The sequence below is a fragment of the Notamacropus eugenii genome, chromosome 1 (genome assembly GCF_028372415.1).
Source record: "Notamacropus eugenii isolate mMacEug1 chromosome 1, mMacEug1.pri_v2, whole genome shotgun sequence".
In the NCBI taxonomy this organism is placed as follows: domain Eukaryota; kingdom Metazoa; phylum Chordata; class Mammalia; order Diprotodontia; family Macropodidae; genus Notamacropus; species Notamacropus eugenii.
In genome coordinates, this window is record NC_092872.1 from 718,212,418 (window position 1) to 718,234,832 (window position 22,415).

The 22,415-nt window shown below is 37.6% G+C and overlaps 1 long non-coding RNA gene across 2 annotated transcripts in view; it reads right to left on the reverse strand.

Moving 5' to 3' along the window:
- Positions 1–17,526: 17,526 nt before the first annotated feature.
- Positions 17,527–22,415, reverse strand: part of LOC140521589 (uncharacterized) — a 75,717-nt gene continuing 70,828 nt past the window's right edge. For both annotated transcript variants that reach the window (XR_011972995.1, XR_011972994.1), the window contains 3 exons: positions 18,698–18,755; positions 18,470–18,600; positions 17,527–17,720 (listed from right to left, as the gene is read on the reverse strand). This is a non-coding gene — a long non-coding RNA (uncharacterized lncRNA). The remainder of the gene's footprint in view (positions 17,721–18,469; positions 18,601–18,697; positions 18,756–22,415) is intronic.

Genomic DNA, 22,415 nt, shown 5'->3' on the forward strand with positions numbered 1-22,415 from the left:
CACCACCCACACTAGTAGCAACCTATAAAATCCAGATTTAAAAGAGAACCTCAGAAGCCATTTATTCTAACATATGCTTGGATAAAAATCCCCTCTACAACCAACCTGACAAGTAGTTTTCCATTGTAATCCAAGCTCTAAGGTCTATTCATATGGGATTACTCTCCTCTTTGGTGGAGATCAATTTCTGTACCTCCATGAGGATTAAGTCAATTCCCTAGAAGCAGGAGAGAAGAGAGATCTACTTTCTTCATTCTTTTTTGGTGGTCTTCTAGCTTCAAGCTTCAAGAGAGAAGATGAATAGGTAGAAGGAAGAAAAAGAATGAGAAAAAGCTAACATGAAAGGAGCTAGCAATTTCTATCATGTCCTTATCCTCAATTTACTATACTAGAGACCTCAGGGAATATTCCCCTTGGGTGAGAACTGGGACTGAGATATCTCACTTACAATCAGAGAGTTTTTTCACATTCTGTATTGTGTGGTGTATATATTCTTATATGCATACTTTCTTTGACTTCTGTTTTGCTATTAATTTGCTATTTGCTATGGGTGTGTTAATTATGAAATTTGTATTTAGTGGGAAATGTATCAAGCCTCAGATGTAGAGTTGAGAGTTCCTCCTTTTGTCATTAAGGAATAGAGACCAACTGGAACTTGAAAACTACCTCCTCACACTAATATTTAAGGGAACAGATAGATATAATTTTAGCTTGATAACCCCTTTCCGTGAGAAGAAGAGATCAACTAGCTTCCAGCCCCAATCTCCTGCTTCCCCTTCTGGCAGAAATTAAAGCCCTCATGAAGAAGAACATAGAGGAGACAGGCTAGAGATGTATCTATTCCTGCCTTCCTTCAAATTAAATATGACATTCCCATGGTAAATGTGAGGGACAGTCTCATTATACCATCTTCTACCTAAATGGAGGTTGGACCAGCTAGCTCTCAAAGAATGAATCATTAACCCTCCTTCCTAACACATCTCCAAGAGCATAAAAGCAGAGCAGAGTACAAAATTTTGATCAGTTCTAAGAGCCTACTGTTAATCACTATATGGGGTTCAAAAAATAGCTGTTCTACCCACTCCTACAATCATTAATTCCATGTTCTGCCACTTTAAGAAGGGATTTTATAGAGCCCACATGCGACCTCATATTTATATTTGATACCCACAGTACCCACTAAACCACTAGGAATGTTCTCACTTATACAGGTTGAATTGTTCATTTTATGTGGGGTTCATTAACCATCAGGAAAAACCAAGTGAGGTATAGAGCAAGTGTTGGTCTACATAGAAGAAGTTTCTTCCCTGGAATTGCCTGAATCAATGAGATCACAGGTGTGTTGCTTTTGTTATTTTCTTTAATTCTAAAGTTCTTCCAACTAGGAAAAAGAGATGAGACCCTGAGGAACAACTCAGTTTCAGAGCAAGAAAAAGAGGCCTATCTGATTCTCCCTGAGGATTCTATGTTAGAAATGTTCAAGGATGCTGCAGAGAGTGTCCCCTTTATATCCTTGAATGACAGGGTCAGTAGTTCATATTTCAGGGAAAGATATCTAGCCAGACTGTGGCAACTATTAATATCCTTTCCCCAAGGAGGAAGTTGATGTCCTTTTTACGTTCATTCTACTGACATATTCCTTCCTCTGCTGATCTATAAATGCCTCCCTCTTGATTCAGTGATCAGTCCCAGTCTGTGGTCCGCTATCAACATGAGAACTCATGATGAGCTCCTCTGAATCCTGTTTTTCTGGGTAATAGGTAAGACCCATTTAACAGATTCTTTGTCAAATGGCTAAATGTCCTCAGGGACAGGGAATGGCCATCACTCAACCTGCATATGATCTCTGATTCAACACAATTGTCATTTTCTGTTTTGTCATTTAGTTGTAATGACACAGACTCTAGGCTCTCTGTTCCTGTCTCCAGGAGAGAGAGCCACAATCACTTGCAGGGCTAGTGTCAATGTGAACAAAGGAGTCAACCGATACCAAGGAAACTCAGACAACCTGTAAAAATTTGTATCTACAAAACTGAAAATCTGGCCTTAGGAATTCCTGCCTGGTCCTTTGGCAGTGGAAGTGACAATGACTATAGCTTGATCATCAGCTCTGTGTAGCCTGAGGACACAGAAGATTATTACTATGCATATGAGTATGATTCACAGACCTATACTGATGTGCCCTAGAACAAAAAATACCCTGCTCTCTGGAAAAGGCAGAAGATTCACTCTCCAGGTGAATCCACATCCAAGACCAGGTACAAAGTAAAAAGTGCAAGGTCTCCAATTCTCCAGGGAACCCCTGGGGAGCACACATGTTTCTTGGTTCTACATCCCACAGCTTCTGCCATCTTGTCTTGGGTAGCTCATGACTGGCAGGAGAAGGAAGCACAGACTCGTTATATATGGTAGCAAGCTTGTCCTCAATTTTTTCATCTGTAAAATAAAGAGAATTGGGCTAAAGCAATCAATTAACCAATCATCAAGAATTTTTTTTCTTTTGACATAATTTTTAATCCAGAGAAGTTAAATTCCTTGGGAAAATCACTGCATTAAAAGATGTGGTTTACTATAAAGCAAGAAATTATATTAAATAGAAAACACTTTTCACAACAGAAAAGGAACACTGTGGAGCAAAAAGAACATTTTAAAAATCTTTGCTTTGCTCTAAGTTTATGGTTTTATAGGTGAAGGAATTTCCTGGTTGTTTATATTCCCTCCATTGAAACAGATTAGAAACTTGTAAAGTATCATCTTAGGGAACTACTGAACAGGATAATGAAAACTTTGTAATCACTTAAAAGATATCATAATTCTCACTAATGCACATGATTAGCTATTGCATCTCAGATGTTTTTTTCTTGACTGAAATGGTGGGCTATAACTACAGAATAAGTCACATATTGCCAGTTCTGACCAAAGGTTTAATTTGTTTGACTTAATAATACCAGCATGCTACAGTGGAAAGAGCATTGGCTTTGGTGTCTGAATACAATGATTCAGATCCCAGCTTTGCCACTCCTATGTGATCTTTTTTTTAATAGTTTTATCTATTTTTAGATTTTGACATTCATTTCCACAAAATTTTGAGCTCATTTTTTCTCCCCATTTCTCCCCTCCCCCACCCCATAACACCTTGCATTCTGATTACCCTCCCCTCAATGTGCCCTCCCTTCTATCCCACCCCACCCTTCCCTTATTCCCATCTTCTCTCTTTTCTTGTAGAACCAAATAGATTTCTATATCCCATTACCTGTATTTCTTATTTCCCAGTTATATGGAAGAACAATTCTCAACATTCATTTCTAATACTTTGAATTATAACTTCTCTCCCTTCCTCCCTCCCCACCCACCCCCAATGAGAAAGCAAGCAATTCAATACAGGCTACGTATGTATCATTTTGCAAAAGACTTCCATAATAGTCATGTTGTGTACGACTATTTTTCCCTCCATCCTACCCTGTCCCTCATTTATTCCATTCTCTCATTTGACCTTGTCCCTTCCCAAAAGTGTTTACTAATAATTGCTCCCTTCTCCCATTTGCCCTCCCTTCTATCATCCCCATTACCCCATTTGTCCCTTTCTCCTCTACTTTCCTGTAGTGTAAGATAGATTTTCATACCAAATTTAGTGAGAATGTTATTCCCTCCTTAAGCCATATGTGAAGAGTGTAAGCTTCACTTTTCCCCTCTCACCTCCTCCCTATTCTCCTCCATTGAAAAAGATTTTTCTTATCTCTTTTATGAGTGATAATTTGCCCCATTCCATTTCTCCCTTTCTCCTCCCAATATATTCCTCTCTCACCCCTTAATTTTTTTTATAGATATCATCCCTTCTGATTCAACTCAACCTGTGCTCTCTGTCTATATGTGAGTGTGTGTGTGCGTGTGTGTGTGTGTGTGTGTATAATCCCTCCACCTACCCAAATATTGAGAAAAGTCTCAAGAGTTACAAATATTATCTTTCCATGTAGGAATGTAAATGGTTCAGCTTTAGAAAGTCCTTTATGATTTCTCTTTCCTGTTTACCATTTCATGCTTCTCTTGATTCTTGTGTTTGAAAGTCAACTTTTCTCTTCAGCTCTGGTTTTTTCATCAAGAATGCTTGAAAGTCCTTTATATCATTGAATACCCATTTTTCCCCCTGAAGTATTATATTCAGTTTTGCTGGGTAGATGATTTTTTGGTTTTAATCCTAGTTCCTTTGACTTCTGGAATATCCTATTCCAAGCCCTTTAGTCCCTTAATGTAGAGGCTGCCAGATCCTGTGTTATCCTGATTGTATTTCCACAGTACTCAAATTGTTTCTTTCTAGCTGCTTACAATATTTTCTCCTTGATCTGGGAACTCTGAAATTTGGCCACAACATTCCTAGGAGTTTCTCTTTTTGAGTCTCTTTCAGGAGGTAATCGATGGATTGTTTCAATATTTATTTTGCCCTCTGGTTCTGAGATATCAGGGCAGTTTTCCATAATAAATTCATGAAAGATAATATCTAGGCTCTTCTTTTGATCATGGTTTTCAGGTAGTCCCATAATTTTTAAATTGTCTCTCCTGGATCTATTTTCCAGGTCAGTTATTTTTCCAATGAGATATTTCACATTATCTTATATTTTTTCATTGTTTTGTTTTTCTTTTGTAATTTCTTGGTTTCTCATAAAGTCATCAGCTTCAATCTACTCCATTCTAGTTTTTAAACTGTTTTATTCAGTGAGCTTTTGAACCTCCTTTTCCATTTGGTTAATTCTGCTTTTTAAAGCCACCTTCTCCTCATTGGCTTTTTGGACCTCTTTTTCCAATTGAGTTAGCCTATTTTTAAAGATATTATTTTCTTCAGCATTTCTTTTGGGTCTCCTTTAGGAAGCAGTTGACTTGCTTTTCAAGCTCTTTTATGGCCTGAGCCCATTGCATATTCATTTTGGAGGTACTAGATGCAGAAGCCTTGACTTCCTCTGACAGTATTCATTGTTCTTCCTCATCTGAAAGGATGGAAGGAAATACCTGTTCACCAAGAAAGTAACCTTCTATGGTCTTATTTTTTCCCCCCTTTTTTGGGCATTTTCCCAGCTAGTTACTTGACTTCCAAATCCTTTGTCAAGTGGAGAGTCCTAGTGCTCCTCCTCACCCCAGGGCTGTGCTCAGGGCTGAGATTATGATCAACTGCTCAATTACCCCAGGGGCTTTAGGCCTTGTGCTTCACCAATGGATGACCACTGCTACCACCACCACTGCCTGGGTCCAGTGCTGGGGGGACCCTGCTCCTCTCTCGCCCAGTTGAGAAAACCCTCTTACTGACCTTTGAAGTTTTCTTTGGTACTTGTGGGTTGAGGGATCTGAGATCCTCCCTGCTGGGTATTCTGCCCTGGAGACCTATTCTGGTCCTGTTCCTTCTGGTACTGCATGGCCAGGGCTGGGCTCCATTCCACTCATCATCCTGTGGGATAGACCTTTCCTGTTAGCCTTCCAGTTTACCTTTGGCTGGAAATCTCTTTCACTCTCTCATTCTGTGGCTTCTGCTGCCCTAGAATTTGTTGAGAGCCACTTTTTACAGGTATGTTATGGGCTGTAGGGGAAGAACTAGTGTATGTGTGTCTTTCTACTCTGCCATCTTAGCTCTGCCCCTGTCATCAAGTATTTCTTAAGCAACACCAGGAATTATGTGAGGTGTTGGGTATAGAAACAAAATTAAAACAGTCCTTGTCCTCAAGGAGAGTATATCTTTAGTGAATGTTTTTACTAAATAGCAATTAGTAATTTACTAAATAATAAATACTAAATAGTGGTTTCTCCTTGACCCAGGAACCTTGAGGGTCTTCCCTTCCAAGCTTGATTCTTTTTTTTTTTTTTTTTACTAAAGGGACCATTCCCTTTAGAAAGAAGCATGTTCATTGAATGGGTGTATTTCACTCAAAGTGAGAATGTGATAAGACCTTAGCCTAAAAGGACCATGGTCTCACATTGCATTCTGGACCATCTCCAGTCATCCTGATGAATATCAGGCCACTGAACCCAGAAGGCTCAGGAGAAGAAAGTGAGGTTGGTGACTTTGCACAGCCCTCCCTCACTCAAGTCAAAGTCAACTGCAAGTAATGTTATCACCTTGATGTCATGGTCTTCTTCAAGAACAAAGGACAAACACAACAACACAACCATTCCTTAACCACTCTGTAATCCTGCCCTGAATCCTGAATCACCTAGTTAGCATATTTGTCACATGTTTTACTATAGAATACCATATATAAACTTTACCTGTACCCATCTAAGGTTGCAGGTTCCCTAAGAACTCTTGTCCGTTGAAAAGCATAATAAATCTTCATTGCCTTGATTTCAAGAATGCTTGAGTCTGTGAATTCATTCTAGGAGACTTGCCCCTGATAGTCTGGTATTTGCAGGGATCTCAGCCCCGCCCCCCCCTTTCCAACTCTCATTAGTAGGATGAGAGAGTTAGGGACCTGATTGATGGAAGTTGATATTCCCAGATCAAAATTGGTGCTGCCTGTCCCTTTGAGGGAGGTATCATTGTCTACCAGCCAGGACTGCAGGAGGAATGTACCTGTTGAAGGATTCAGGCAGTGTTGGTGGGTGACTGCTCAAAAAAATGAGGGGTCACTGCAATGCAACCAAAATCAAGTAAAGAAGGAGACCAAAAGGGCTTCTGAGGTAGGAAGAATGAGGGCATAGTGAACAAAAATCCCACAGACAAAGCAAACTAAAACCAAAATGAGTCCAGCAAACAGCATATGGCATATAACCATCAGGCAGTCTGGAGTGAGAAGCTGAGTTTTAATTGGATGAGATCTCAAAGCTAAAACCTGTACTTTAGGTTTGAATTGGGTCAACGTATCTGATACCAAAAGACAATGTGTTTAAAATTGCGAATTCACTTTAGAATTTCAGTGATTTCTCTTAGAAGCATTAACTCTGTCCATGTGCTCAGATCATGTAGACAAGGGGAAGGTTACCTCCCCCCCCCATATGATTAAAAGGCTTGAATGAGACTGGAAGAGCTGGTCTGGTGGGCCTGGGAGAGGGGAGGAGAACTGGAAGATGGCCTTTCAGCTCTTTAAGGAAGTAGGGTAAAAGTAGAGATTATGGGAAGTTATAAATAAAGTTTTCTTTTAAGTAGCAAGAGTATTTTTAAAAAAGAGGGCTACAATGTTTATCATTAGTCATTATAATTCCAGGTTTAATTTGATTTCAAGTTAAAATCTGTCTGGAAGGAATGACCAGCAGCATCTGAGAATGCTCTTCTTATCAGGATTAAGCAGAAAAAGATATTGTTATTTAGCATTTATGATTGTAAAGTGGTTGACACAAGGATCAGTATAAGGATAGGTATATGTTAGATGCGACATTAATTTAGTGCAATGGTTACACAGTTTTCAAATTCAGAGTTTGTTATGTATCGATTGGGGTTTTAAAAGGATGTGATAGAAATTTAATAATTTGAAATTTATATTTGTTATAAATAAGCACGAAAAATGGTGATGTTTGCTATATAATGGTAGAGTTAACTTTTTTGTTTTCTTTAAGCTACAAAGGGATTTCAGTGCAGACAGTTATAGTTAAGATGTGGAGGAACTGGATAATCTGAGTAATAGGACTGAGAGATTTGGAAAGATGAATAAGGTTTGAATACTTCTGGATGGGTCAGTTTCAGATGGTTTCAGTAAGTAGTGAGGGTGTGAGGAAATATTTTAGGGAGACAGAATAATCATGTAACTTGATTTTATAGTTAATAGCTCAATCAAATTTGAGATGACTCTATCTGAAAGAATATCAGATGATAGAGGGTGCCCATGTGGTGGGAAGGAGATGAAATAATGTGCAAGGTGATGTGGAAATCCATTCACCTGAATGAGTAATGGCTTAAAGTTTTAAGTAAACTTAAATAGCTTTAGATTTTTAAGCAAATTTAAATGTTGTTATATTAGAAATTGCACTGTTAAATTAATGATGAATTGGTTTTAAAAAAAGCTGCTATGAATTCTGTGTAAGAGTTTCTGTGCTGTAGAATTCCCATTGAGAAAATGAGAATTCTTAAATATATATATATAATATTAATATATAATATATAAATAATTAATATATTTAATATTTTATATACGTGTGTGTGTATGTATGTGTGTGTGTGTGCGTGTGTGTGTGATTTTCAAGCCTATTCCATCTAAGGATGTATTAAGTATGTTAAAAGTTTATTTCTGCTGTTAAGAAGGAAGTTTTAACTAAAATTGTTTTTGCTATGAATTAAGCATTTATAAAAGTATGTTTGTAAAAGGAAGCTTATGGACAAATGTGAAAAGGCCTTGGTTCCAGATCTTGTAATATTTGCCAGTTAGGTTCATGAGGGTTTTGTGATAAATTGTAAACTGTTCTTAGGAGAGGAAGATATTTGTTATATGAAGAAATGTTTTGTAAAATCTTTTGTATGATTTTTTTGAAAGGCCTACCTACTAAATTTATATTTGTAAGCTAATTTATTATAATAACCTTAAGGTTTTATGGGGGTGGGGTTGGAAGATAAGGGACAAGATAAGGGAGACTAAGAATTTTATGGTTCCAGGAAACTCTGCGATAATTTTAAGACCAAAAAATCTCCTGGCCCCATCCCCCTTTCCTTTTGAAGTCCAGTCATTACTGAAGGACTTTTAAGGTCAAATTCGAACAGGAGATGCTCAGAGAAGAGATGTCAACTCTTTTTATTATCAAAAAAGAGGATTGGCACCAGCCTCACAGGGGCTGAAGAGTCTAAAGTCACCGAAGTGGTGTGGCCCTTCACTTTGTTAAAGTTGTAATCTCTATGTAAAGTGTAAACTGTATATGGAGTTCCTAAACCAGGAATTTGTTTAAGCGATAAATAATCTGTAGCGATTGGTTTTTAGGACAAATTTATGGTTTAAGATGTAAGTCCTGTTAAATTTTTGATTAATGAAACTTGCCATTAGGTAAAAGCCTCTGGGACCATTACTTGTTGTGACTTACTACTCATAGAGGAATGTGACAGGGAGAAGTTGACCCCAGGGGACAATCCTGTCCTCAGCCTGGAATGGAATCTTTCTGGCTCAGTTTCCTCATTGTGTTCCTCTGAAAAAGGGATGTTTTCCCTTTGGCTATTTCTGAGTCTGGTTATAAAGTGGAGGTGATATCTAATTAGGTTCTTGCTTTTCAGCTACATGGCATGTTTCTATAATCAAAGCAGAAAATTTAAAATGTAAGAACAATGCAAGTAGTGGAATGTTACTGTTTTCAATTAATTGGGTAAATGGGTACTCTGCTATGGCCTTGTGAAAGATAAAACCCCTGAAATAGAACATTCTTTCTGAATATTGTGGGAAAAATTAGATAAAAGAAACCAAAATATAAATATAATGTAACTTATCACATGTGTAACTCATTCTTTTAGATTGAGCAGAGTTAGAAAGGGACAAAGTAGTTTGGGAAACAGATGTGAATCTATTAGAGCAAAAACTTATGGTTATACTGGTAAGTTTGATTTGATGATTGTTATTTAATCAGGAACTAGAAAAAGTATAGAAAGTCATGTAAGCTACTTAAGACTTGCTTCAAAAGATGTTTCTTAGCTAATGTGAAATTATAGTCATATCTGAAACTGATAATTGGAGCTTGTTTCAAGATTTTATGGGAATATTAACTGACTGTTTTTCTGAGTCTAACTCCAGGTATGGATAGCAAGAAAGGTGGTCTGAGCCACTGATTCACGATGCCAGTAAGCCTGTGAGATGCTGGTATGATCTGCAAAGGGATAATCTTATGGGAAGATTGGGAAAGTAGCTGTTCAGCCTGGGCTGAGGTAGGATTCTCCTGACTCAATTTCCCCACTGACACCTGGAAGACTTTAAGCCTGGTTGAATGCCAGTTGACAACCTACTTCTTCCTGGAATTGACATGATGTTAGGGAGTTGTTGTTTCCCTGCAATGTCCATGCTCCTAGTGGCAATTCCTATAATCAAGAGTTTTGTAAACTTAATACCAGATCTATTAAATAATAGATCATTGGTAGGGGAACATCTGAGGTTAAGTATAAAATTAAACTATTAGGCTTAGGACTTTAGATGAACAACAGTAAGTTAAGGTCCTTTAATTCTCAGTAATAGTGTGGAGATAATCAGGCCAAGGGCTTCTGATGTTAACATACATAGTTATTATTTTGTCTCAGTTGGTTAATGTTAAAAGAAAAATGTTTTGTGGTCTATATTGTAAATGCTTTAAAAGAGGCACCACATGAAATTGCTTTATGATGTAATATGTAATGTGTTAAAAATGATTATTTATCATATTTATGTAAGTACTGGAGCCTGTTATTGACTACTTAGTGAAATCTTATCTTCCTGATGGGGGAAATGAATAGTGAATTAATGTAAGATGTAAATACAGGGTTCTAATGTGAATTTCTTAAACATGACAATTGACCAAAGTTTCAGTTTTGATTTCGTAAGTGATAAGAGTATAAAGCTTAGGAATGGTAATCTAAAATTGTATCAAGGTCAGTTTTGTAGGAGAGTGAACATCTGGATATCTGTAAGAAGATAAAGGGAAGAAGATGCAGAGATGCTGTACTGAAGATGGCTTGAAGGAGTATCTGGATTAGAAAACTGCATCAGATAATATTCCTCCCCAGACTGTTGTATGAGATGACGCCTCTGAATGGATAATTCATTGTTCTGCCTTTTCCTTTTGAATCTCTGTATTTGTACTTATAACAAGGGAATTGCCCCCTTGTAATTTGTCAATGTGTTTGTCAACTTTGCTCCCTTCCCATATTCACATAAAAGGGAGACAGAAGAAGGGAAAAATTCATAGGGGAAAGCATGTGAGGAGGTATTTATTGATTGGATAGGTGTGGAAATAGAAATTTTATTAAATAGAAAGAGGGGGGATTTTGTGGGGAGTAAGAAAGTTCTGTTGTCCACATTCCTAAGTAATAAGGGTTGTGACCTAGCATGGACAGGTTAGAGGTCAGAAATTAATGTGCAGCCCCAAGTAACTGTGTGAAGAAGGGCCTATCAGAGAGGAGAACATGGAGTTACATGGCCAGGGAATGGTGTTGTGGGAGATCCAAAGTTCAGAAAACAGTATAAGAAGCCCCATCTTCCTGCACATGTTGTAGTCTTCCTGGAACCTTACTGGGGAGGCTATCCATCCACTTGGACATAAAGATTAATAAAAGCTTTTCTGATTTCATAACAGACATTGTTCTTTATTTAAGGTGAACATGTTTCTCACGGTTGGGGGCTTGTTAAATGGGCTCACTTCTAACAATGCCTTTCTGGATGTTTCACTAACAGTTAATATTTCATTTATCTTTAACTTGTAAATTAAAACTACCCATATTCTGGACTTCACACAAGAAGCAAGTACCTTGTTGACTCATCATTCATATGCTGAAGTCACATCTTTTAATCTGAGCTATGCACTCTAAGAATATCCAAGAATTTCAAATGAAAATTTGCTATCATATACTATTAGTATTGGCTTTGCAACAAAATAAAACTCATTAAATTCTACAATTTTAACATATATATATATATATATATATATATATTATCAGATCTTAAAAGCCCAATTCATAATTGCATAGCATCCAGATTAAAAGGGAAGTTTTTGTCTAACAACATTGCAACATTGCAATGGTCTCTCAAATTTTGGAATAAAAATTTAGAAATACAATACAATGTAGGAATACAATAACACAAACTAACCATCAAATGAAATCAGTTACATTTCCAAATTATCACATAATTTGGAATATCACCTCATTTGGAATATCACATAATATCACAAACTCTTACATAAAAATCATTGGTCTTATTGTCTTTGGCATTTTAAAACCACCTCAGAATTATCAGGTATGGAATAATCATATTCACTTAAAGAAATAATAATAATAACTATATAGTGCTCAGCATATGTCAGTCACCATGCTAAGCACTTTACAATCTCACAACAACCCTGGGAGGTGGGTATCATTATTTTTCTCTTCATAGTTCAGAAGATTGGGGCAAACAGAGATAAGATAACTTGCTAAAGTTATGTAGGTTACAAAACAAACAAGTGTGAGCTCACCTAGGGCAGACACTGACTGGCTTCCCCAACATGGCACTGTAAAGCTAGGTATTACTAACTGAGTAGGGGCCAAAGCACCTTATCCCAAAAGAATTTGGGTCCCATTTGTCTACAAGCCATGGAAAACCCCACCTTGAACTCTCCTTGAATTTTCCCATTGGATCAAGTAAGTCTCAGGTATTCACCTGAAGCTATAATCCTTTCAAATGGTCTTTCATTGTAGCCTATGTCCAGCCTCCTTATTCTCTGTTGCCTAGCCCTCTCTTGTCTGTTACCTCCTCATCGCCTGCCCCTCACCCCCATTTCCCTACCTTGATCTCATTTGGATTTCATTATCTTGGTGCAGGTGTTGGACCTCCAGTTACTCCAGGCTATTGGTCACTCCCATCACAATACTCTCTAGACCCCACCTCCAGTTATCCAAGACTACTTGGCCACTACTAGATCCTTCCCACAATCTCTTTGTGTATAAGATCCACCTTGTCTCTATTAAGGTACTGAGATTCCTGAAGAGTCTGACCAATGTGGCAGTTTTTGAGAATTACAGCTACCTTAGACAGTGTTCTAATAAACCTTGTCTTTGGCTGAAAGAAGGCTTTGGTCAAATTCATTCAGACAGTATGCACATGTCACTGTTTTGGGATCCCAGCTAAACCTCAACACTACCATGAGCACCTGGACCCTTCTAGGATGCAGTTGGGCAGAATCTGCCAAAGGCTAGGCCAGATCTGGATGCTGACTGACTAGCTTTTTCAGGGTATGGCATAGGACTTTACCTAGGGGCTGGGGTGGCTAGTGTTGGATTTTTCCCATTGGTGGTAGTGCCTGGTGGCAGGGTAAGGTGAAGGAATGCTGATTGTGGGTCCTGATCTCTCCAGATACTCCCCTTCCCCCACCATGTACATGCTACTGAAGCTAGGGCCACTTGCAGCTGTTGGGGCAGGGTGGACAGGATATAAAGCACCTCAAAGATATACTCAGGCTTGCCTAGAGGGATGGGCTGAATGATGTCCAGGGGCATAGGACCACTGAGGCCACTGCCGGTCAGGACCCACTGTGGTTGCTGCCACCCCCTTCCCCCAGGTGGAGAAGGGTGATTCAAGTTTCCCTACAATTATCCATATTTTCTTTATATGATCTGAGATGAGAGGAGTTAACAGAGAGACTCCGACTATTAAGCAGTCTCCATAACTGAGATACACTCCTTACTCAAAGGGAAGGGAGTGGGGAAGGAAGTGGGGTTTACTTAATTTTCCAAAGGTAAAACTTGAAACAACCCATTATCAACAGAAGGGAATGCATTTCCAAATTATACTGCATAGAAAATCACTCATCCTCAGGATGTTGAGAATACAACTTTAAGTCACATTGGATATTTTTATAATAATAAAGATTTTCAAAGGAATAATAGGCTACCATAATAAATATCATTGCTATTATTGCCTTTAAAACCAGATATATCTAATAAAATATTTAACATTTCCAAATGATCAAATTTATCACATCTTTTGAAAAGACTAATTCATATGCAGAAAAATACAAATTAAAAAGTGCTTTGTTTAATATTACTTCAGCAATACAGTTGTCCCTTTAATTTTAGAACCTAAGAGAATTTTAGAAGTACAACACAATTTAGAAGTACAGTAATAATAAAAACAATAAACTTCAGAAGACATCAATTGCATTTCCAGATTATCACACATAGAAATTATTGATGTTATTTTGGATATTTTAAACTCCTTCAAAGTTAACAGGTATGGAACAATTGTATTAAATTAGAGAGTCGATAATAATATTGTCTTAAGCACTTTACAATCACTATATAATTTTGATCCCACAACAACAACAATTATTATTTTTCCCTTCACAGATCAGTAAATGGGGCAGACCGATTAAATAGCTTGTCATAAATTGGAAAGCTGACACATTTCTGCAACTGTAACAGAGAAATGAGGGCTTACCAGACTTACCAGGAAAAGAGCTCCCTCACCTCACTCCTTAGGTGCTGCCAGGACCATCCGATTCTCCCAGGCAGCAAGTGGGTTCCAGAGAGGATTTTGCTGAGGGTACTATCTAGGTGCTGGAATGGGTGATGATAGGGCTTTCCCAGTAATGATAATTCTTGGTGGTATGACTCAGAGAATGCTCACCATGGGCCCCACCCATCCATATCCTGTCTCCCCACAGCTGCAGTTTGGGGCAGGGTGGGCAGAATGTATTGAACTTGGGAGATACTCCCAGCTTCCGTCTAGAAGAGTGGGTGGCAGTGTGTTCAGAAGCACAGGGTCATTAGGGCCATTGACAATTTGTGACTACTACCCCTCCCCTCCTTTACCCAAGTGAGGAAGGATGAATTAAGGTTTCCCTACAATTCTCCAGCATTCTGTTCTCCTAATAGCATGGGAGATTGTTACAAGAACCCAGGGGCTATTATACTTCCCATACTAAGATATATTCCTAACTCTAGGGAGGAAATGGGAAATACTGAGTGATTGGGATTGTGAGATGTTTTAGCAGGGGTTGAGCTTCTGTAATTATCCCAAAAGTTTCAGGACTTTTCTCTTGCAATCTCGAAATGATCAGTTTCCGAATTCTTTTATGATGAATCTCACAGCCTCCAGATTCTGCTAAGAGGTTTTTAGCTGTATCTAACTTTTCACTGCAACACCTGCCTGTACAGAACTGGAACCATAAGGAAAAGAGTAGTACAGATTGTTTGTTTGTTTGTTTGTTTGTTTGGTTTCCTACATCCCTCAGGATATTCTCTCTGGCTGCATTTTAAAACTTTTACGGCAACAGACTCGCTCACAGAAAACATAATACAGACACAGAAACACACACACAGAGACAAATTGACACAACGAATAAAAACAGAATGCACAGCATATAATTATAGAAGGAAAGGGAGAGAGAGTATCTGAAAAGCTCAGAGATTTTGTGAGAACAGTTTTAAAGGGGCAGGTCTCAATGAAGTTAAGTTTTGGGATCGGAGTCCAGGTCATGACCTTAGCCTTTAGGGGAAAAGGAATTGAGGAAAGGGATTATATAGTACCTGGAAAAGGGAGCTGAAGCTGAAGTGACTTTACTAGCTTTAAGGGAAGAAATCTCTGCCTTATTCTCACTCTACCAAACCAGCGGTGAAAACTTACATCCCAAGTCTAGATGTGACTGAATTGCAGAGAATATCAAAATTGCAGAGAAGACCTAGTAAGTGTCTTTTGCCCCCAGAGGTAGCTTAGAGAAAAAAATTCAGACTGCAAGTAGTGAGCAGAGTCTGATGTTAAGGAGCAGGAATAGAGAAGGGACTTAACACTCAGGTGAAAGGAGAGAACTTTTCAGGAGAATAAGTCTTGCAGACACTCAGTGTCAGCACTGTTCAGGGGAAAGGTTCAGTCTCTAGCACTGTCATATCTGAGTAAATGGCACCATAAATGTCAACCATTGCTGAGTTCATTCTAATAAAGACTAAATTAGCCTTCATGGGCATGCTTATTTCTCTCAAAACTTGCAGAACAAGCATGTAGAGATACGCATGGGAATTCATTGCAGAAAATGAGCCCAAGGACAGAAAGACATAGGGCATCTTATATCTTCAGAGTAATTCCTTCTCACCCCCCCCCCCCCCCCGCTTTGCTCAGGATACCCATGTCACCCAAAATTATAGCCTCCATATGTGTTAACCATGATAAAAGAAAGGAGTTTATTAATTGGATAAATTGTAAATACAATATGAGAATGTCAAGTGTCAATTAAGATTATACATCCAGGGTGTCTGTGTTTCCTTTATCATTAACATGAATATACACACCCTAACATAGCATAACACATGTCCATAAAATACTAAGATTTGAAAAATCTTTGTTGAAGAGAGTGCCTTGTGCAAGGCATCCTGCCCTGGATAGTCATAAACAGAAGAATATTTCTGATCATCCTCATCCAGCCTTGTAGTAGGGGACACAGGAAGGAGCATTTTGAGTTCACTCACTGAGTAAAGTAAAGTATGTCTGTTATTCCAGAGCATGGAAGGCATTATGGCATGTTAAGTTCAGAATGGGCCAAAATGTCTTTCTCCTGATTGGCCAGTTTAAGTTTCAGGCCTTTCTGAGGTATTGGGGGACTCAAAAGGGTTCACAGTTTATATTCTAAACTGGTATTGTCCTTGTCAGTCAAATCTCTGTTGTGACTTCTTTGTTCTTCTTCAATTGTTTCAGTCATGTCTGACCCTTTGTGACCTGAGTTGGTGTGTTCTTTGCAGAGATACTGAAGTGTTTTGCCATTTCCTTCTCCAGCTCATTTTATAGATGAGGAAACTGAAGCAAAATAGAACTTCCCCAGAGTCACATAGCCAATAAGTGTCTCAGCCTGAACTTGAATTCAGGTCTTCCTGACATCAGTCCCAGTGTTCTATCTACTGCAAAACAAATGACCTGATGCTGAAGTAAGAGTCCAAGAAAATGCTTCAGATTTCCTCTCAAATAATTGAGAAACAAATGTGCTTGGTAAATATGATAAACATTGTTGACCTGGAAGAGTAAATGAAAGGCTATTTTACAGAATCCTGGCCAGTATGAACTGACAGAGTAAAGAGAATACACGAGGAGAACAATGTATATGAGGACACCAGCATGGTGAAGACCATCAGCTCTGAACCATGTCTGTAGAAGACTCTGAGAAGATGTATTAACCACCTCCTGGCAAAGAGAGGATGGACACAAGAAATAGAAAAAACCCTTATTTCTGTACATGGCCACTATCTAGATTAATTTTTTTTGACTGTGTTTATATGTTACAGGGGATTTGTTTTCTTTATTTCTATTCAATTTTTAATTCAAGAATGAGGCAAGAGCAATCACAATGAGAAAAAAAGTAGACCACTGATTCATCTTTTAAAAACACAAAAAGAAGGGAAGGAAGCTGAGAAGGAAGGAGAGAAAAAAAGACAGTCTGCAGAGACATGGATAGACTTTATTATATGCCCATTTTACCAGCTGGGTGAAGGGGATGTTCATGGTTTCACGCAGAATCCTCTTTTTGTGTTCTGTTGCAGGTATGGAAATGGTCTTCTTTTAGTGTTTAAGTTAAACATTAAAAAATTTAAATTAAAAAAGCACAGCCAGGAGGAGACTACTCTTTCCAGCATAAAGTATGGGTGTGCAAGAAAAGACTGTGCAGGGAGATCATACTAGCAAGAGAATATACTGCAAACTGTCCCATGAGTTTATTTCTGAGGAAGTAGGAAGCATATGAAGTCAGGAAATGGCAGTGAGGAAGAACATTCCAGGCCCACGGGCCAGCAGGGAGAGGGCACAGAGTCAGGAGGTGGGATGTTTATCCTTGACCAGATCATGGGGTACTGGGGCAGGTGTAAGGGTAAGAATGGGGAAAGGGAAGAATTGGCCAATTTCTGAAGGACTTTAAAGGTTTTTTTTATTAGATCCTGGAAATAATAAAGAGGCACTGGAGTTTCTGGAGTAGGAGGTAACCTGTTCAGCCTTGCTCTGTCAGATGATCAGTTCAACAGTTGAGTACAGGATTGACTGGAGTGGGGAGAGAGTGGAGGCACAAAAATCAACCAGATGGCCATGGCAAGAGTTCAAGCATGAGATGATGAGGGCCTGACAAAAGGTGACAGTGTTCTGATTGGAAAAAAAGGAAATAAAAAAGGCACCTGAATAACCATTTTGCTCCTTTTGGCCTCAATTCCCTACTACAAAATGAAAGGTTGAGACCAACAATCCTATTTTATTTTCAACATTTAGAAAGATGTAACAGAAATACAGAAGAAAAAAATAAATATCTCTTCCACAACTCAAGTGACACACATGCTGCCCACACCACCTACTAGACGAAAGAATCTCTAAGTCCCATCCATCCCCATTTCATTTAAGCATGGGCCCTTAAGATCGTTAAATTCTGTTCATTCTCAGTCTTAGTTTTCTCTCTAACTCAGTTCCTTCCTTCCTTCCTTCCTTCCTTCCTTCCTTCCTTCCTTCCTTCCTTCCTTCCTTCCTTCCTTCCTTCCTTCCTTCCTTCCTTCCTTCACCAACCTTCAACCTGATTGTCTCTATACTGTTACTAAGAATTAAAGAACCCTAACTTATTGTTATTTGTCTGAAATCCTAAACCTAATAGCTTAATCTTGGACTTACATCATAACCTCAGATGTTCCACTACCAACCTATTATTTAATAGATATGATATTATGCTTACAAAACTTTTGATTATAGGAATTTGCCATTAAGAGTAGGGACATAGCTGGAGCAAGGGAACATTTCCTTCACTTCACATCAATTCCAAGAACAAGTTGTGTAAATTGTCAGCTGGCACTTAGTCAGGCTTAAAGTTTGCCAGGTGTCAGTGTGAAATTGAGTCAGGAGACTCCTACCTTAGCTCAGGAAGAAACATCATTCTCCCAAATTTTCCATGAGATCACCTTTTTGCAGTTCATACCAGCATCTCACAGGCTCACTGACATCTTTGATCAGTGACTCAGACAACCTTTCTTTCTATCCACACCTGGAGTGAGATCCAGAAGAACAGTCAATTAATAATCCCATAAAATCTCAAAATAGTAAGTTCCAATAATCAGTTTCAGATATGGCTATAATTTTACCTTGGTTGAGGAACCCCTCTTAAGTACCTTGTATGCCTTTCTATATTTGTTCAATTTCCTGAATAAAAAATAACATAAAATCAGATTTACCATTAAACTCAAAAGTTATTGCTCTAATAGATTTAACTCTGTTTTCCAAGTTTCTCTATCTCTTTCTTAACATGTTCAGTCTAAAGAATGAGTTATACATATAAGTATAAACACTAACTTCAACTTATGTTCATGAAATGAATTCAAATCAAAACAGAAACATTTAACTTTTCCATCAATGCTAAATATTACCAGAGGTTACCTGCCCCTAAGAAATTTACACTGAAATTCTTTTCTCCAAACTGAAGATTTCTCTGATTTAGTCTCAGTAATTAATTCGCTCAATAGTGTTAAAACCCAATTACTCTTACCTCATTTTGTAACATGTGAAAACCTTATTCCATATGGGTTTACCTTTATTACCATTAACTTTAAATCCCAGCCTTAGTCTATAGGATAATGATTCAGTATTGTGCTTTTATCTGTTTTTCCTTTCTTTTATCTTATTGTTCCTGAATCATTCAGAAAGAATGTACCTATTCCAGTGAATTTATTCTTTGCAAGACTACACAAGAGTACCAGTTTTACCCAATTATTATATTGAAAACATCAAAATTTCATATGCTTGCAGTGTGTTCCCTTCTTCTACTACTTATTTTGATTTCAGAAACATGTCATAAAAAGGAAAATCAAGGACATGACTAGATAATCAGACACAGGAATAATACATTCTCTCTCTCTCTGAGTAGGTAATGGAACTTCCCCAGATACTGATTTAATGCAACTATACCTAAATTCAAATTCAAAACAAGACAAATTATGGTCCCAAGAACTCAAAGAGCAAGTTTCATCAATCACAGCACAGAGCCAAATACAATTATTTTATTCTCATGAAGTTGTAATAAGAAATAAAGATTTACCAGGACTAACATACATAAAGGATTCAATTTAACATCTTTCCTTCTCAAATCTACATTTGTCCTAGTGTAAAAGCCAATTGTTAAAAATCCTTTCCTTATTTAGGAACTACTTAACCCAAACAAGTTCTTTTCCTGGGACTGGTGACCTTGCCCATACAAATGGTTTCCAAAGTTCTCGCAATTTTACAAAATAAGGGGAATAGGCACTGACTCCAGGGGGTGGGGATGGGGTGTGATGTTAATGCCCCTGCCTGCCAACCCCAAACATACAGGAGGATTGTTCTGAATGGGCAGAATCAATCCAAATAAAGTTTTCATCCAAACCCCTCCTTCCCATTCACAGTAATCAATTAATCTGAGGGATTAGCATTAAAATATTAACCCCAAATAACATGGCTAACAATATCAAAAATTTCATAAATAATAGCAAAACAATTTTGAGTAAAACTCCTCTTTTAAGGCAAAAATAAACTTTTAAACGTTGGAATTCATTAAAATTAAAGTCTTAATTAATTCCTAAATTATTGCAAAATTAATGTAATAGAGTGTAAGCCTCCAGATTCACATAAACAAGCATGTCCTTAAATGAAGCAAGCTTAAAAATCACACTTATTTCCTTTCAAGGATTCTCATTTTCTTGATAGAAAATTTACATCACAAATTTACAACTTTTACAAGGAATTCATAAGAACTTGCTCTTACTTAACAGTTTCTTAACCCATTCATCATTAATTTAACAATGCAATTCCTAATGTAACAACATTTAGATAAATTATTATTATTATTTAAAACTTGAAGCAACCCATAATCCATTCATGTGAATGCATTCTCACAACACTTTGCACAGAAATTCATCTCCTCAGCAATATATGGACATACAATATCACCTGATAATCATTTAGTATAACTTTTTGATTATTTATAACAAGTATAAATTTCAAATTATCAAATCTTTATAGAAACACAATCCAGTTTAGAAACACAAGTCAAATGCATTTCCAGAAATTATCTTATCACTTTTGGCATTTCAAAGTTACCAGGCATGGGACAATTACTTTATACTGCAGTCCTTTATGTTATGCACCTTACAGTCATAAATGTGAAATAACAATATATATGCATTTTATTCATATATATGTATTATATATATTTAAGGTCAATCTGAATAACCTTTCTCCTTTTTTAAAAAGTTTAAAATTATGTTAACTTAAAACGTGCTTATTAAGTCAATATTCTAACTGTCTGTAGCCCAGGTAAAAGACATCTTATTAATTTTGAACTAGGTGAGCTTGACCTCTCCTCCAAGCAGGGTACTTAGAAACTTATCAATTAATTGAATTGTAACAATTACATATCACAGTAATCAATATCTTTACCCCGATTAGTTTCCATTCTTAAATTTAATAAAAATTTCTATGACTTTGTTTGTTGTTGTTGCTTGTTGTTGTTTGTTCTTGTTGCTTGCTGTTGTTTGTTGTTGCTGCTGTTGTTTGTTGTTGTTGCTGTTTGTTGCTGTTGTTTCTTGTTGTTGTTTGTTTTTTGTTGTGGTTTGTTGTTGTTACTTGTTGTTTGCTGTTGTTTGTTGTTGTTTGTTACTGTGGTTGGTTGGTGTTGCTTGTTGTTTGTTGTTATTTGTTGTTGTTGTTTATTGTTGTTGTTGGTTCATCCCTCTTTATAGAAGGATGGGGGAAAGATGTCTTGACTTGCAAGTGAACTGGATTTATATGAGGCAGAGATGTGCAAAGTCATCAGTCTCACTCTCTCCTCCAGAGTCATCAGAGTCCAGTGGCAAGACATAGGTCAGGATGACTAGTTCAGTGGAGACAGACTCAGTGGGAAAGGGGCCTTTCCAGGGTCTCCTTTTTTCTTTTCTCTTTCCGCTGTTTCAGGGACCATCCCCAGGCACCCTGACCAATGTCTTGCCACTGGACCCAGATGACTCTGAAGGAAAGAGTGAGGCTGGTGACTTTACAGAGAGAAAACTCACTTAAATCCAATTTACTCACAAGTCAAGACTTTGCCTTCTTGATGTCATTGATTGTCTTCAACAATGAAGGACAAATCAGATCTAAATAACTGAAAAAATATCAATTGCTCATGGGTAGACCAGGCTAATATGATAAGAATAACAATTCAACCCAAATTAACATACTTATTCAGTGCCACACCAATAAAATTACCAAAAAATTATTTTATAGAGCTAGAAAAAATAATAGCAAAATTCATCTGGAAGAACAAAAGATCAAGAATATCAAGAGGTTTAATCAAAAAGAAATGCAAGACAAGGTGGCCTAGCCATAACCAGATCTAACATTGTATGATAAAGCAGCAGTCATCAAAATTTCTTGTTACTTGCTAAGAAGTAGAGTGGTCGATCAGTGGAATAGGTTAGGCACACAAGACATAGTAGTCAATGACTCTAGTAATCTATTGTCTACTAAATCAAAGACTCTAGCTTCTGGGATGAGAACTCATTATTGGGCAAAAACTGCTGGGAGAACTGGAGAACAGTATGGCAGGAACTAGTGATAGATCAACATCTTACCCAGTATACCAAGATAAGGTCAAAATGGGTACACAATTTAAACTTAAAGGGTGAAACTAGAAGTAGAGTAGGAGAGCAAGGAATAGTTTATCTGTCAGATCTATGGAGATGGGAAGAATTAATGCCCAAAGAAGAGATAGAGAACATTTTGAGATTCAAAATGGATAATTTTGATTACATAAAATAAAAAGCTTTAGCACAAACAAATCCAATGCAAACAAGA